Raw genomic sequence first — 15,629 nt, 5'->3', positions numbered from 1 at the left:
CTGATGTGTGCTCTTTACTGTATTCTGGCTTTCCAGACTGAAAATATAAAGTCAAATTCTTCATAGCCTAAGAGGAGGGAGATTTTCAAAGATGCATAAGTCATTGGAAGATTTGCAGTCAATAAAATTCATCTGACATTAGCAGTATGTGCATAGGTGTAAACTAGCTTTTTACTTCCCTGCACTTAGCCCCTGACAAAGACAAGCCAGACAGTGCAGAAGCCAGGCAGGTACGTTAGCATTACACTGCATTTGACCCAATATATCCTGTCAGCACAGGCAGGTAGCCTTGGCCCAAAGCACCTCAACATGGTGGATGTCTGTTCAGCAGCAAGCACAGGCAGAGAACACAAACCATCTGCATACATACATCTGTGTCAGCACAATCAGCACTTCTGAAAATCCTAAGGCTTACACCACTCACTTCCAAAATGCACTCCCACATGGCACGTAAGTGGCTCACCAGGCTCATATATGCCCGTTGTCTAGCACTGAGGTTATTCTGTAGAGATGAACTTACTCTTAGTCCTCCCAAAACATGCCACTAGGAGGGGAGGGGACTGGTGGCAGCTACAGGTGGGCTGTGGACAATCTAGGTTTATACATGCTTTCCATGTGTCCAAAAGAATCTTCAGAGATTGTTATTGTAACAATAAGAATAATAATTTGTAAAAAGAATGTTGGAAAGTATTTTAGTTATTTATCATAATTTATAAAAATGAAAAGAAAACCAGATAAAACATAGATAAATCAGTAAAGGGATGTTTTCCTTTGTCAAAATACAAATACAAGACCTTCTCACAAATGCAGATCATGAAACGGATTTCATTAGACATTCACCTCTTTGAGTGGCTACTGAAAAGGTTATATACCATATAGCACGAATGAAACCTTAGTAGAAATCTTCTAACAGGTGGTTTTTTTCCCTGCCCTGCTCAAGAATAATGTCCAGCCCTCTCTTTAAAAAAATAAATCCAACCAAAATCCTTTCTATTAAATCAATCCCCACTCAAAATCTGAGATGAAGGCATGAAGTGGTACAGTGTACATTGTCTTCATAAAAAGTCCTAAGTAGGGACACACGTATGCTCTTGGTTGTGATTCTGTGGCCCTGCAAAGATATCACTTTATTAAACAGACCCATCTCCCAGTTTATGATTATTGTTCTGAGATAATATGATATGACAAGTCCAGATGTTTGAAACTGTTGCAGCAACCCACAGACTGGGAGCAATAAATTACAATAAAGGACATAGTTAATTCAATTTATAGTGGATTTGGCACTGTCAGAGGTATGGAATTTCTAGCTGTGTATGATACAGAAACTATTGCATGCTCTAGGGAACCTTGGAAGTGAACTAGTGTAAGGCAGAGGACACTGTTATAAAGCTGGAATTCTTTATATCTGTTAATCAACAATCTCAGCACTGCATTGTTATAACATGTTGTATTACTCTAGATTTGCCTAGTCTTGAAATAATTAGCAGAAAAACTCTTTATGAAAAGATCACCAGTGCTGTGAAAACTCAAGCTCTTTTTATCTTATTTTGAGTTTCAGAAATCCACGTAGCACGAACCTCTGAGAGCATGATGTAGACACATGACTAAAGACATCATATGATGCCCTAAAAACAACTTTCCTAAGAATAAGTTATGCATTTATTTCATATTCAGCCATCTTTTATGTCAAGTTAATCCATGAAGATTATCCATGCTTGTAACCACTGACTTACAGATATTTTAACATTTTCATATTCCTGCACAGAGTGGGACAAGAAGGCAACTTAAATTTCTTTGTTATTAAGGCTGTAGAGACATATAAGGGAGCTGCTTAAATTTTCTCCTAATTAAGGGGAACTTTTGGTACCATTGCTAAGACTTATAACTGTCCCTACATATACCTGTATATGTATATGTTTGTGTGTATGCATATGTCTGTCCCAAAGTCTGTCAGAAATAAGTGTTTATTGAAATTCCTGATCCACATGCCTGCCAGGAGACATGAGAAAGGCATTTTATTTTTATGGCAATGTTCCTGCCAACAGTCATTTGCAGGCTCTGCACTGTTTTAGCTTCTTCATTCCCAGCAGATGTAAGGCTCAGTTCTATCGTACAGCCAGGATGGTTAGCAGTACTATTTCACAGACTTGTTTATATTATTCTTCCATCTGGAGGGGTGGATACTGTTATAGAGTGAGACCAGACCTTTCCATTACCTTTAGAACTGAAGAAACCGCCTCATCAGAAAACATCTCCCTGCCCCTGTGTCTTTCCTCTACATGTGAAACAGCATTTCCTCATGTAATTTAGCCTCTCTTCACTAGTTATAAAATACAAAAAAAATTGCAGAAAGGCAAATCCAGTTCTGTATTCTACACGACTTCTCAGCTGCAAACAGGTCTGCTGTTATTTTTAAAGCACTTGTGCACAAGGCCTTAATGCAGATCATTCAGAAAAGCACTTTTACCTAGCCCAGAATCACACTGTTTTGTTTTCTTCGAGGATAAGCAATTCAACCACCATCACAGGCCTCTGCCTTACCTTGGTTTCTTTGGTACCTTGCAACAGATTTGACACCAAAGACCCTTTTAAGTAATAAAGTACCCCATTGGTATTTGGAACTAGCCCAGAGGATGCATTCTATACCTCCATTTTCTTCAGAAGACAGAGCAAATACTCAAATCATTGGTGGCATTCATTCCCTATCCACTATCAAAAGAGACGGTCCTAATAAATTAAGTATACTGTGTCAGTTCTCATTAGGCCCATGCAACATGGCCACATTTATTTATCTAGACATCCTCCAAACTGTTACTTCTGTATTTGTGGTTTATAGGATTATTGTTCTGCCTCCTTCTAAAAATACTTCATAAATATTTTAACTAAAAAACAATGCCTGAAAACAGAAACAGAAGTCATTCACCCCTTAAGCCTCTTCAGGGTCAACTGCAGCTTGCACTCCTATCCTGCAAAATGATTGTTCCTTTGTATTCCTCTTATAATGATTTTCTAGAACTTCATTACATCCTTCGCTGTTTCTTATCTTTACTTCCTGTAGAAATTGTTTAGAATTATATTGTTACAGCAGCTGCTTTCATTAGATGGCAACACTTCTTCACTCATTTCTCTGTCAGTGTGCTTTCCCAAAGACCTTTACATATCAGCTTCTCATGTTTTCTGAAGGCTGATTTCTGAAGTAGTTGTTTGTTTGTTTTTTAAGAGATACATTTTATTTAGAACTTCCTTACTTTGGAATAATAAACTATTTCACTGTATAATCATTTCCACTCAGATTATCATATTCCATTCCCAAAGATGGCATTTGCTATCTGCATTGGTATCATCTGCAGTGCTATGCATCATTGAGCTCTATGTGATTATTCAACAGGGAAGAATAAAACATCGTGTATCATCTCAAAGTTGTAGAAACAACCCAAAGTGCTAAATATTTCTATGGACGGTTCATGTATCATACACTTGTTAGCATACTGTAAAGTCGTTTTACCTCAGAAACTTGCTGTATTAAATATATTGAATGAGATGAAGCTCCACCTCCTCTCTAATACTCAACTTACATTCAATGCAACCTCATGAGGTGCTTTTCTTCCCTTCTCATCCATCCCACTACTTATGAAGAGTAAGGATGAAAGTAAAGTTTATAGATAAAAAGACCCTACAAGCACTCATTTTTACAGAAAGGTATGACAGAACTCAGTTTCTGCTTTAGCCCCACAGTAAGACCGTCCATTTTATCACATTGCTATCCAAAGGGAATAGCATACACTAGCCATTAGAGAGAATTAGAAGTCACATCCAAGTCCGAATGGCCGTATTTCTAGACCTATGGTTCACAAGTTCTGTCATATTAAGAGCTACCTTTTCCTCTTTTGCCAGGGAAAAGCCACTTTTGTCTGACAGTTCAAGGATCATAACTTCAGCAGCAAAAGATTTTCTTGTTCTTTCCTCCACTCCCAGCTGCTTGCCCTGCACACCTCACATTGCCTTCAGCAGCACTTCTGAAACAGGCTGAGCAAAGCTGTGAAAATACCATACAACATCCCACTCACTTCCCTCACTTGCCCTAGGCTACCAGTTTCTTCATATCTTTTCTGACTGGCAAGCTAGTTCCAACTGGAGAGGTAACAGTGCCCTTGATTAACCCTTTCTGAGCTAATTAGACTGAGTACCTGCATTTATGTGGGCATGTAAATGCATACCTACCTATCTGAATATATGTATGCACGAGGAAGGAAACTCGGCGCCTTTTGTATTCCATAAATCCCCCAAGAATGCCAAAGTATTCTGCATTCTGATACCAGCTTTACCACACAGCTTTCACTGTTAATAGCTGTTTAGAATGAGAAAAGAAGGAAAAAAAAAAGAAAAAAGTGAAGTCATCATGGTGCTTTAACACTGTAATGGTGTACCTGCTATTCTTCACTACTTCAGCGTGGAATATATCACAATTTGATGTTCTAGGTAGAAATTATGAAATATAATGGAAGCAAAGCAAACAACAACATTTTTTAAATGTTGCTAAATTGACATTATCCTTTACAGACTGAATTGTTGCTGGCAGGTTACTGTTAAATCAATCCTTCTGTATCTCTCTAAAATCACAGTTTCTGTGAGTGTAGATATGTTTTCCAGGGTTAGGACCCTAGCTTCCTTGTTTTCAAATGTGAATTCAGAATTTATAACTCTAATGATTTCATTTCTCTTGCAGCTCAGCAATAAATGATGCAGTCACCTGCATTTACAGTTGTCTTCCTTTGGGATGCAAAGTGGAGGAAGATCAGAACACACTTTGTAGATCATTACAGTTTCATTGGGACTCTTTTAGACTTGAATAGACTTCTAGTTTCCAGCCTTCTGACTACTGTCCCTGGCATTCAACCTTTAAGGCACCAGTGACACAGCTAGAGGTATCCCTGAGCAGATCAAAGACAATCAAGCTCTGGAGACAAGGTGGAACAAGGGCTGAGGTGATGCTATTTTTCTGGTCAAGGATAAGAGCCCGGGAAGGAGCAGATGCATTCAACTGCCAATGAATGCACAGCTACACCACCCATGTCAACCAGCAAAGATATGCTTTCTTTGGTCACACTGCTGTATTTGAGAGAGGAGGAGGCTTTCCTAAGGTAATGAAGTAACGCAGGTACAGTAATATACAGAGCATGTGAAACAAAGCAGAACTGCAAGTCCAGGCCACTTTTGAAACTACCACATGAGCAGAATCCAGAATACCTGATGGGATAGTGCACACCACAAGGACAAGCTAATGGATGGGCAAAGACTGGGAAGGTTCAACAGAGAAGCCGAGTGCACACGACCTGTGAGAAGTGGTTGAGGATGCTCTTCGCTTAGTCTGACAAAGAGGAGGCTAAGGGGAATCTCAATGCAACCTGTAGTTACTAGGAAAGAATATCACAGGCTCTTTTTGCTAGGGGCAGCTGGCAAAACTCAGGAAAATAGCCACAAGCTGTGATTTGGATGTTCAGACTGAATAGGAGGGAAAAAAAGCACTTTCACTATTTATTTTTTCAACTTTACACATTCCTTTTGGAACTGCTATTTAAAAGTTTTTGTTTTTTTCTTTTTCCTTTGGCACTTTCTATTCAAAACAGGTCAGTAAGCATATCTGATTATTCAGTTTCTCAGCCAAAGGAATAAGAACTTAACACCTGCTAAATTAAAACCTCGCCATTGTTTTCTTGGGCAAAAAGTAGAAAAGAATATTTTTTTGTTTTACCCTCTTGGTTTTTTTTACATTTTTCAGAAAGTTATTACTTCATAACAATATGAATTATACTTTAACACATTTTCCATGTACCAGAAACAGACATTTTGCTACCGGGCTACCAACTCTGGTTACTTTAATGTATGCTGTGAAGAGTGTGTTTCTTTCTGCTGTTCCATTTTACCAGAGACTGTTCCTGCACAGATTTGTTGGAAAGTGTTTTTCCCTAGGGAAGTCAGAGTGATTTTTATACTAGGCAAAATCAGAAGTGTTTAGAAAATAAGATGGGACAAATATATGGGGATTACATTCTGCAGAAAGGATGACTCTGGAGCCTTTTTTCTGACTTTACACCAAGGACCTAATACTGCAAAGCAATCCTTGTTAGCTAAGATAGCAAAGGAGTTGACTTGTTCAAAGTAAGCCAGCAGTATTAGCTTGAAAAGAATGTACTCTCATGGAGACATTTCCAAAACATAATTATAAATATAAGTAACCACTTGCTACTGCTACAGACCATGGACCTATCTTTGAAAGCAGAGAAGCTCTGCTGTCATGAGGTTGAAGTGACAGCCTTTCAAGCTATTTGGCTCTGGAAGAGTATGCTGAAGTCTTCCTAGGGCAGACTGTATGGAGGAAGCTAAGTGGCCTATATTCTGTAATGGAAGCAGCAGCTTTGAGAAAGTCATAGTTTATCTGGTGGCTTAACTAACTGACGATTCCGGTATGGTATGTCCACTATGCAGGAAATTCCAGTTCACTGAGGCTGATACCAGCGTTGTTATTGCATCAGATCTGTAAGAGGAGCAACTGTTTGAACTGTTTGCATGTTTTTTTGCAAAAAAAAAAAAAAAAAAAAAAAAAAAAAAGGCTACATGTCAAATGCCAGGATGGAATTAGAACAAGGAAATAGGAAAGAAAGGAAAAAAAAAAAGTAACACAAACCATTCCCATTCTCTCTCTCTTTTAATGAACATACATGCTGATTTATAGCCATCACTGAACTGGGTTTCAAATTCATAAAAATTGTGCAAAACTCAGGAAAGTTCTGGAAAATGGACAAATGTGCCCTTTAAATGACTTTCACGAGGAACCTCCAATCTTATTAATCAAACTATAAAGCACATACTTCACCTGAAAAGTATGAGAATAAACAAGAAGCACTGCAAATGAAATAAGTGTGGAAGCAACCTTCAGGTAAAGTTTATTGTTCTCTTGCATTCCAAAAATGTTGTGCACCACAGCTCTGGGATCAGTACCTAGACAGCAAAACCTTCTTATTAATCATTTTCTTTCTTAATCTCCACAAGAAAAGGGACAGGACTGAGCCACGTAAAGAGGATCGCCTATCAGACAGTGAAGCTGCAGAAATTATTCATAAGGACAAATGAATAAATTTATTCTAGTAAAATATGTTTTGTGTGTGTGTGTGTGTTTGTTGTTGTTGTTTGTTTGTTTGTTGTTTTTTTTTTGCATAGATTTTTTAGGCTCCACTTTCCTGCCACTGAACATGCAGCTTCCATTGGAGTTAATAATAACTGCAGATGTTGAGGCTCTTTAAAACTCAGGTTGTCTTATCTTAGATGTTTCTGTTTACCTACACTATAATAAAGGGCTAGATCCTCAAAGATATTCAGGCACCAACATGAAACTGATGGAACGTCAGTGTCTAAATATTTTTGTAGATTTTATTTTAAAGGTAAGCCCACATTTCAAGGACTTCTGTACTTCCATCAGTCATTTGACTCCCCATTTTCAGTCTACCAGCACTAATAGGACATTTAAGCATTTCTGGGAGGAAAATACATAAAATCTGGGAGGGAAACATCAAATTATTTTTATTTTTTTTGAGTCCAGTGCAACACAGCTTTAATACTATATTGTTAATAATAGATTTCAGAATGTGTAAATTCCCTTGGAGAATCCTGATACTTTTACCTTAGCTTGTGTATTGAATTGAGTTCTGTCATTCATTAACACTTGTTGTCATATTTAATTTGAACACATTTATAAGAGCATACCCCACCAACATCATTTACTGGCTTTGAAACGATCAGATGAGAGTACATTGACTTCGTGATGGTATATGATTTTCACCTAACGGATTGCTACATAAGGGCCTCTACACTGATTTGTAAATGCTGCAGGGGAAGATGAGTCTGATTGTTGCATGAACATGTGCTGCATTGAATTGTGCTACTAAGGAGGCAAAAGTTTTCTTTACCTCTCCCAGCAATTTGGTATTTTCATGATAGTCCCACCCCAGAATTTATTACTCTCTAAAAGGCTTGATAGTCCCACCTTCTCATCCATGCTACCCCAGTCTTTCTCATTCATTCACTGGTTCCAGCACACCAAGACAGTCAAAGACACTCAGATAAGCAGACTTTATCTCTGTTTTAAGGTCTGTGTACACAACTTCACATCTGTCCAGGACAGCTGAAGTCAATGAAGAGTTACAAATTTAACATTAACATATACCTTAGGCCAATTGTAGCATTGGGTCAGATTCTACAAGTTATGATTCAGGCTAATGTTAATGGGAAATGTGACTCTGTGGTCTCTAGGATTTTACTCACAATAAACTCTTTGTTTCTGTAATTGACAGATAAATGTGTCTGACTTTTTTAGGGTGATGACATTTAATTTGGCCTATGGAGGGTTTGTCTACAGCCATAAATCCTGTATGTTTGACAGTCCGATAGCTCAAATAATCTCTCAGAATCCCATTCAGTTTATATTATTTTGGGACAGGTACTTTTGTAAAAGTTGAGAAGACCTAACTGAATATAACACTGAATAACTGAATGTGTACCTTTCCCCATCTCCTGAACTAGGACAGCAAACACTAGAGGGAATTCTTTGTTGAATCATAGAATCAATAAGGTTGGAATGACCTCCAAGATCATCTGGTCCAATCATCACCCTATTACCAATGTCACCCACTAAACCATGTCCCTAAGCGCCATGTTCAACCTTTCCTTAAACACCCCCAGAGATGACACCACCACCCTAGGTAACCCATTCCAATTGAAGACAAAGATGCAGTAGCTTTCCCACTTCCTTTTCCTCTCCCATCATTTGTTACAGGTTGGTCTCTACATCAGATCTAATACATTAATTCAGTCCCTCTACACATCTGCTCACTTCACTGTCTCATTTTTGGGGAAAAACTCCAGCAGCTACAGCTGCTTTTTTTTTTTTTTTTTAAAGCTATGTTTGGTTTTAAACATCCAACTGGATTAATATTTCCTGGAACCTCTTGTAAGTGTCAGAACTTCTTAAATATTTGCTAGTGCTAGCAATCATTACTACAAAAGGTTTTGTTATCTGCCAAAGAATTCAGAAGTTTGTGCAAGATGGGAAAAATTTATAGGAAGATAGGAAATGATTAATAACATATCACTAAGCGTAATTAAAATATATTTCCAATATTCATCACAAAAACGTTTGATCTTCCTTATGTTTTTGGTTCTTTTCCTTGAGTTATAGCCTTCCCTATCCGGAAGATGACCTTTAAGTAGTCTATTACTTTTTTTTTTCTTTTGGATGAGTACAATCATAGGATAATTTCGTAACAGATAAGTATATTATGCTGAGTTTCCACTGATCATTGTTCTAAGTCAATAAGATAAATAAGATGATGTAGTCTAATTTTCCTTAATTGAGCAACCTCTAAGCTGTGTATTACTTCTACAATATGAAAGTATTTAGTCAATAGTTGGATACAGTTAGATACAGTTGGTAGGACAATAGATCTTATCTCAATACTTGGTGACATCACGTGCAACACCAGAAAGTATCAGCTACAGAAAATATAGAAGTAATATATATTATTGTTAACTCCAAGTAGCTAAGCATGACTCTGAGACTACAAATCTGGCGAAAAACAAGTTAATTTAATAGATTTTGTTAACCTTCTAGTATTTTTCCTCTCCTAAGACCACCAGAACTAGAGTATTACTAAATGAAAGCTGACATTCTCCTGTTAACAGCAGATCTTGGTATGGCACTGCATCTAATGTGTAAAAATGATGAGAAAGTATGCAGAGTACCTTCTAGGACAAAATACTGAATTTAAACTGAAAAAACAGCCAGTCCTTATCCCTAGTTGCTGGGTCATATCCTCACTAAGACAGAAATGCCTCTGTTTTTCAGGTGACAATTTGTTATAGAAACGAGTTCTTGCTCCAAGTCTAGAATTTACTTTTTAAAAAATCCAGTGATAGTAATGTAGAGAATTAAACCTTTGGTGCAGTTTCTTTTATAATTATCAATAGTAAATTAAACCCCAAAGCCCTGAGGCAATCCATCAAAGAACCAATTGCCCTGAGCTTCTGGAGAAGGAGTGGGAGCCCTGCAGCCCTCCTTTCAGAAGGAGAAGCACCAAGAAATGAAGCTCCCCTCTGGTTTGCTGGTGTTATCAGATCACTCAGTGGTGCACATTCTGTTACTTCTGTCCATATATACTGTCCAATGAACAGTAGCCATAGAAAAGAGAGAATCACACAATCTACTACCCTCATGTCAATAACCTACTGTCCAGCATGTTCACCTTCATTTCTTTTCCACAGCATCCCATTTGTCTTTTTCTCCCCTGCTTCTGCTTTACCATTCCCCACTTTTCTTCCACCCATGGAAGACTTTAGAAAAATCTACATCAAGACTTGAAATCCATTTCCTTCCAGATCCCTGAAACACTGTTCACCCATTATCTAGCCCAGGGACATGATACAATGTGGTGGCAATTGACTCCCAGCCCATTCATAGGATTTCATTTGCACAGAAATGATGTGTAGGCATGGGGGAAGGACTGGCAGACACATGTATCTGGCTTTGACATAAGGCTGTGAAATGGGATAGGTATGCAGTCTTGGATCTGATAACCAAAAAGCATTCTCATAATTATCTGTGTAGATAATTATTTTTATTAATATTATTTTAAATTATCATTTTATTATTATTATTATATATAATATATAATGTATACATATAATAATTATTATTATTTATTTTAATTAAATATTGATTTTTATTAATATTATTTAGAAAACATTTATGAGAACAGACACCCACAATTCAAACTCAAAACACATATTTCCAATCAAGCCTACTACATGCTGCCTTCTACTACATATGTCCACCTGGATGGAAATATTACTTGTGAAGGGACAACTGAAGCTGCAATACCTGTTCAGTTGTTCTTTCTTCTACTGAGAACGTTCTTCAGTTTCAAAGTTTCTATACAGTCCACTAACAATGGGATCACAATCAAAGTCATCCACAGAACTCAACAACCTGTGATCAGCAAGTAATGCTAGACAGCCTCCAAGCTTGAATTTGAAAGTCAAGAGTGGAAAAAAAAAATCCTTTTCGTGACATTTTTCCTTTTACATTTTTCATTTGCACCTAGAAATGGAAAGCAAAATAAGGCACACAAGTCTGTGCCAGCAGAAAAATTTACTTTGCAATTCCAGGTAAGTGCTGCTGCATTTTTACTTCTGCTCTTCATTTGTCATCACTAGCTCAGACACAGACGAATATGAGCAAGCACAAATTACGAGTTTCTCAAATATGGAAAGTACAAAATATGAGCAATTTTTACTATCTTCTGGTGACGCACATTTTGCAAATAATCTTGTTTTACATCAATTGTCACATTGGTTATGGAATTTATGACAGAGAAGAACTCAAAACACATCACGCATTCTTTGATGATTTCCAGTAATACTAAGAGATAACCATAATGTTACCATGTGTGTCTCAGCATAATGAATTTTGGCTTGGGCTACAACATAATTTCAGTTAGACAGACACACAAGAAAATGAAAATAAATCATGTGAGCAGCTGACAGAAACTGCTGCCAACCTATCTCACATGTACTCTGCAACAGATCTGTGGTAAAATAACAGCTACTACAGTAAACACTAGGAGATAGATCTACTACCTAAAAAAAAAAAAAAAAAAAAAAAAAAAGAGGCATTCAAGACTGAAAACATAAGTCAACAATGTATTTCGTAGAACTTTCCTTCCAAGGAAAATTTGGCATGAGGAATAAAAAGGCATTCCTACACGGGGCTAGGTTTTAACAACAGACCTTGAAACATATCTGATGCATTTTACACCAGTAAAACCTTGACACAGAGCATGACACACATAGCAGAAGAGGGCAACGAAAGGAGGTAGTCTGTTATATACTACTGCCATGCAAGCATGAACTCTTAAAAGTTGCTTGTTTTTTACCTTCTGTCTTTTAAGGAAAGTTTAAATTTATTTTGGCCTTCTGGAAAGGAATGCAAGGGGTAAACTCTGGGGCAAACACCAAAATTTCATTTCATCTGGATGTCCTAAGAACTGATCTAAGAACCTCCACCAAAATTCTTAATTGAAGTAAAACATTTTTCAGGTAATTCTATTTTGTGGCTAAATAAAAACACTGACAACCAAAGGCAAACATAAGCATTCTCCAACAGAGACCCTACTGACTTCTTGCTATGAAAAATCTAGACTGTATCCTCATGAATTCTCACAAACATATGTACTTGTAAACATACACACAGACACAACCCTGAAAAAGCTGGAGGACAGCAACATATTAAATCTGTCATCACAAGCCATGCTAGTTCATTCCTAATGCATTCATGACTAACTGAAGAAAAACAAACAAACCAAATCCTAACTTGATTACACAATCAGCGTTTCAGCCAGAGTTCTATAATAAGGTGGCTTCAAAGGTCAGGCATATAAACTACAATTTTAGAGGAGGATCCTACGTAAGAATGCTAGTTTTGAAAAGAATTGCGAATCTTTTGAAAGCTTCAAGAGAGTCTTGAAACCTTACAGATTACAAGTTTTCCAGGAAATATAAGACCAATGTCTTCGAAATAAAAATGTGTTCTGCTCCCTTTACATGGTTCTACTTGAATGTTTCTGAAGAAGAAAAACTCAGTTTCAAAAACATTTGTTAGTTTTGTTTACCTCAGTGCTGACAGAATAAGAACGTGTTCATGTTACAACAGCTAAATGTTCTGTATTTCTCTAGGCTGCAGTTAGTAAGATGTAAGCTGGAAGTCCAGCCTGAGCACCATGAGTCTGTCAAATCCCTGGGAAAAGGTAACAAGTCAGAAAGCGGTCTTAAAATTAGCATCTCCTGCTCAAAACTGAAAAAAAAAAAAAATCTGGCTGACTGCTGAGGAAAATAGTTCAGTCCCATTTCACATAATTGTGGCAGGTCTTCCAGGAATAAAAGTCTGAACGGTTCTTCTGGCTGAGTTAAGAAGGGGACTGAAATAGACGACCCTAGAATTAATTTGAAATGAGGATTTCTTATGAAGTAATTTACTACAGCGCAAGTCAAAATTTAAATTCAATCTGAAGTTACAGACTTTTGGCCCTCCCTACTTTACTCTCTGAATCCTGGTGTCCATAATGCCTGCATGCTGTGTTAATATTTAGAGTGTGCATGAAACACAAGAATTTTTAGCTCAGTTTCTAACCTAATGGATAAATTTTCTCAGCCTTTTCAAGTGGCAACTTGTAGGAAACTCATTTTTGCCCAGTTTTAATATTTGTGCTGCAGATGACAGCAGAGAGAGCTAGCTAGATTCCCTTTGTAATCGACAGATCTAATCAACAAAATCAATGCGGTCAATTTAGCTCATTCTAAAGTAGACTCCTACAGTTGGTCAAATAAATTGCTCTCTAAACTCCAATGATAACAATAAGAGATTAAACAGCTGTCACTGTAACTAACTCACGTCAACAGCTACACAATGTAGATAAAATCTTAGATCCATCAAATTCCACCTGTTTTTCCAGACAAAATATATCAAAACATAGAATTCATTTTTTAAAATTAGATTATTGGAGAACCATTTAATAACCTACTATACTTTAAAAAAAATCAGATGCCTGCATAAACTTCAGCCTGTTCAGCCCGCACTGTTAATTCATAAGGTCCTGATAGCATGTGGCAGATGTCCTTTTGAGGTGCTTTACTAGGAATGTTATTTGCAGTAATATAACTGTAACCCAAGAAAATTGTGGTTTTCATTAATTTACATGTTCTGTCTCCCATCATCTCTTTTCTTCCTCGGAATCTAAATTTTATTGTTAATTGTTGAGATTTTTACAACTTTGCTTTATACTTACATGGCAATGTATAGCTAGAATGAAATGCAAGTTCACAAAGCTTTTAAACATTGCCTTCATTCTAAACCGCAAGAAGAGTTTAATGCTGAAGTCCTTATCTGACTCTAAATTCACCTCTTCCTCAGAATGAGACACTCCTGTTCTTATGAAATACATGTTACCTGAGTTATGCTGTCCCCTTTACTTCCTTTATAATTTCATAATGTCTAGGTGTTGCAATACAACAAATATATTCAAACTTTGTCTAATGTACAACAATGAAAAGAAGGTTCTTATAATAAATTGTCACCAAGGGCTCCTCTCTAATCCTGGGAGTTTTAAAGAAAATAATTTCCCTGAAGAACCTGAGAAAATAAAACAAATAGGAACAAAAATGTAATTGAAATTCCCTTGCATGATGATGTTTTAAAGGCTGACATGTCATACAGTTGGTATGGCAGAATTGCCACTGGAAAACCCTGGAAATGAAAGAGCAATCCCACCCACAACTTTTCCCACTCTTCTGGTTAGTGGAGGTGCTACTAACGAACAGCTGCGTCAGCGCATAGAACCAAAAGATAGGATATCAAGTTCTGCACCTGGTTTTATCACGTAGTAGCTGTACAGCACCTGCTACAAATTAAATTTTTTTCTAGTTATGTTTCCATGTCTGTAAAGAGGGGACTATAATATTTCACTTGAGAAGAGTGATATCAGTTGCCACAATTAGATTCAAATTACAGAATCAGTGTTACAGTAAAGGAATAGTGTCCCGCTACCCATTTTAATAAGTACGAATAGAAAAAGTTTAAACTGAAATCACATCTCCACAGGACAATCTGGTGTTTATTAAACATAACTGCTAACATCACAATGTGTGAGGGATGCGTATGGATATCAACGCATCTGTAAAAGTTCAGCAGGTTGGATCCTTATTCCTTGGCAACATTTTTGAACAACTTCTATCGAATGCAATATGCTCTGTTTGAGTAGTAAAAGCTAACTGCTGTCAGGAAATAAATTCAAGATGAAAGTCTTTATTATTGCTGTTCCAGGAAGAAAGAGCTTCTTCTGGGCAGAACTGCATGAAGAGCACTGCAGGTATTATTCAGTTGTGCTCTGCTTGTCCTGTTCAAGAAGCACATGAAGGAGCTATTCCACTGAAGTAAGAGACTGCAAACATTAAAATTTTGACTTCTTCACCATGTTACTGTTTGTCTGAATAACAGATGTCTGTATCCTTCCTAAATCAGGAGGAATTTTTTCACCTCAAGTTGTACAGAGCAAAAAAGAAGGCATTGATCTAATGCACTTTCTTCTCTATCATCTTAGTGAAAAGTTCTGCATTTATAAAGCGTACCAAGGTGTAAAAAAACTTTCCAATTTTGCACTCCTGAGTAGAAAGGTACTATTACTAGAATGTAATAATAGGAATGCTTTTATGCATGCATAAAAGGACTGCAATAGGAATTAAGACACTTGTAGATCGTATCATTAATCTGGACACCTTTTCTCTAGTGATTTCTTTAAAGGACACTGCAGATCTTTTCCAGAATGTACCTTGCTCAGGGCAGGGTTTCATCTAGGGTCTCCTCTCACTCAAAATCAGCCTCTTCCTACTGCTATTTAAGTGTTAGTTGTAACTGAGCAAAAAGAAGATCCTTGTTCACTGATCCTGTTCATTCACACAGTTTCTCAACAAATTGTTCAGGGAAAAAAAAAAAAATAAAATAAAATAAAAAAACCTTTATTAGAAAC

General features: G+C 37.0%; 2 long non-coding RNA genes across 12 annotated transcripts in view; one reads left to right on the top strand and one right to left on the bottom strand.

Annotated features, from left to right (window-relative positions):
- LOC106016902 (uncharacterized) overlaps nt 1-5,845 on the top strand; it is a 54,865-nt gene extending 49,020 nt beyond the window's left edge. Inside the window, exon 4 of the long non-coding RNA XR_011809731.1 lies at nt 4,727-5,845. This is a non-coding gene — a long non-coding RNA (uncharacterized lncRNA). The remainder of the gene's footprint in view (nt 1-4,726) is intronic.
- The window catches only part of LOC106016894 (uncharacterized), a 313,059-nt gene that overhangs the window by 207,893 nt on the left and 89,537 nt on the right, over nt 1-15,629 (bottom strand). The window lies entirely within an intron of this gene.

The sequence above is a fragment of the Anas platyrhynchos genome, chromosome 5, assembly GCF_047663525.1.
Source record: "Anas platyrhynchos isolate ZD024472 breed Pekin duck chromosome 5, IASCAAS_PekinDuck_T2T, whole genome shotgun sequence".
In the NCBI taxonomy this organism is placed as follows: domain Eukaryota; kingdom Metazoa; phylum Chordata; class Aves; order Anseriformes; family Anatidae; genus Anas; species Anas platyrhynchos.
The sequence above is the reverse complement of the archived record's forward strand: the minus strand, read 5'-3'. Positions and strand labels throughout refer to the sequence as shown.